Source organism: Bos taurus, chromosome 17 (assembly GCF_002263795.3).
Source record: "Bos taurus isolate L1 Dominette 01449 registration number 42190680 breed Hereford chromosome 17, ARS-UCD2.0, whole genome shotgun sequence".
Lineage (NCBI taxonomy): Eukaryota > Metazoa > Chordata > Mammalia > Artiodactyla > Bovidae > Bos > Bos taurus.
The window spans coordinates 41,994,116-41,996,344 of NC_037344.1; the positions used below are offsets into that span (position 1 = coordinate 41,994,116).

Sequence of the window (2,229 nt, forward strand, 5' to 3'; positions counted from 1 at the left end):
GCCAAAGCAAGAACAATCTTTTTTTCAACTTTCCGACAAAACATTTGAAGATTTAAGATGTATGTTTATTGACTTGCCTAGGTCACATGTCCAGCTTTAACCCAATGCGTGTGTCCAGGAAAGAAGAAATAATAGAGATTGGATTTGGGACTCACCACTAAAGCCAGGAGTTAGTGGGTGTGTGATGCTGTGACCAGGGAGAAGGAGGGAGAAAGGAGTGCAGAGCAGAGTGATCATCCTGTCCCCCAGAGAGGATAATCCTAATAAAGGAGAAATTTTATGACTTTATAGGAGAAACATGCTTTGTCTCATCTTAGAAGCATTTACATTGATTCAATCACTTAAATACTATGTGCTATGATTATAGCCTTCTGTTCATTTCAAAGGCTATTCCTTGAACATTGTATAAATTCCGCTCACACCATAAACTCTGGTGCAACAGCATCATTTGCTACCGCAGTACAGCTTGAGAAAAGTTCAAGGCCCTGAAAGTGCTTTGAGGCCCAAATTAACCCTCAACTGCACTAAATACCATCTCTTTTCCCAGCAGTTTTATAATATCATAAATATTTTTGGGTCTGATATCACTAATGAGTTCCATAAAAGAATTTCTAGCCCACAAACATTCTAGTTCAAATTCTTTTTGGCCACACTAATTAGGTATTTTATGTAACTATGCATGGTTGCACAGCTATTTTTAATAATTAAAGTTAACAAAATTTTATGATGTCCTTACAGAAAGACAAGACTTTTGTTTTTATTGTCGGTTGGTTTTTGTTTGTTTGCTTCCTCTCACTAGGCATTAAAACAGAGCCACGTCTGAGAGATTTTTGCTGCTCCATATGGAAGAACATAACCAAAAAACATTTTTCTGATGGTGACATTAAAGCAAATTTCAGTTCAAGTACACCCTATTTCACCTCAGTATCAAAAGTACTCAGCAAAATGAGGAAACCAACCACTTGAAGTTGCTAAAGTTAATTTTAAATTCGCACTGTTTATGTAGGTCTTTATTACTTTTGAGAAAGTACTTCAGTCAAATTAGACACAAAACCTCATTCAGATGCCTCATTACCCTTCCTTTTCACTGAAATGCATTACAGAGCGGATGTTAATGACAAGAAGGCTTTTGTTCTCCCTCTTTCAGAAGAATCCTAAAGAAGGAGAACTATTTTCTTTCTCTCACCTCTAACCCCCTTTGAAATGTTTTGCTGGGTTTTTAGTCCTAGAGGCAGAAGGATGCCCTTGTCCTAGGGTCATATTTAATAGGTTTTGAATTAAAGTGTCAAACACTGAAGGGTGTAGTTCTGAAGTTACCAGAAAGTTAAGACTGAAAATGTCTCAACTGTTAGACAATTTCTCTGATGTCAAGGATGGAGATGGGTTTCTTGTTTACTTTGGATTTATTTTTCATGAGAGTTGTGAGGAATGGGGTTCTTCACAAGACGTGGGAAAATATGGAAGGGCTTGGGGGCTGGTAGAAGGGGTGGCATGTGAGGACCTGGAGAGACAGAGAACCCTAAGCACCATGGCCTTGATGTTGGGCAAAGTTTCTGTGCTCAGGCTCTGGTGGAAAGATAGAGCTGCTCACAGCATCTGAAAGATCATGCACCTCAGAAAATGACTTGATGCCCTGGAGACAAGAATTCTTTCTCATATTTGCCAAGCATTGCTAAGTTCCTCAGTTTACCATCTGAAAGGAAAGGGTCCTTTGAAATAGAAAGTACTGACAAACTTTAATTTCTCACCACCCAGGGGAAGTGAGGGCATAGATTCAATTAAGTTTAGAAAAATAAGGGCACTACAGACTTCTTGTACCTTCTGTTGACTTAAAAAAAAAAAAAAAAAAAACACAACATGAGAGTTGCACGTTAAGTTTTATTTGAGGCAAAGTGAGAATCGCAGTCTCAGAGACAGCACCTCAGATAGCTCTGAGAAACTACTCCAAATAGGCAGGTGGGTACATCAGTATATATGTGATTTTGGTGAAGGGAGAGTACATGCATTCTAGTATATATTTTTTTGCAGGAGGTTTCTGCTAGCTATGGTGATCCAAGGATGAAAGAGCAGATAAAACCAAGAAGGGTCTTGGAATGCAGGAACGGAAAAACCAGACCCTTATCATCCTTCCCTTCCCTATGTTGTAACTATTAATGTAACAGTATAACCTGTCTCCCCTCCTACCCCATAAGGAGGAGGTATTTGCCTTACTCTTCCTCCCACCCAGTA

The 2,229-nt window shown here is 39.0% G+C and overlaps 1 non-coding gene across 1 annotated transcript; it reads left to right on the forward strand.

The window, feature by feature from the left end:
- Positions 1 to 760: 760 nt before the first annotated feature.
- MIR2321 (microRNA mir-2321) lies at positions 761 to 826 on the forward strand. Its single transcript, NR_030873.1, has one exon. It is a non-coding gene; the product is annotated as a microRNA mir-2321 (primary transcript).
- Positions 827 to 2,229: the final 1,403 nt, after the last annotated feature.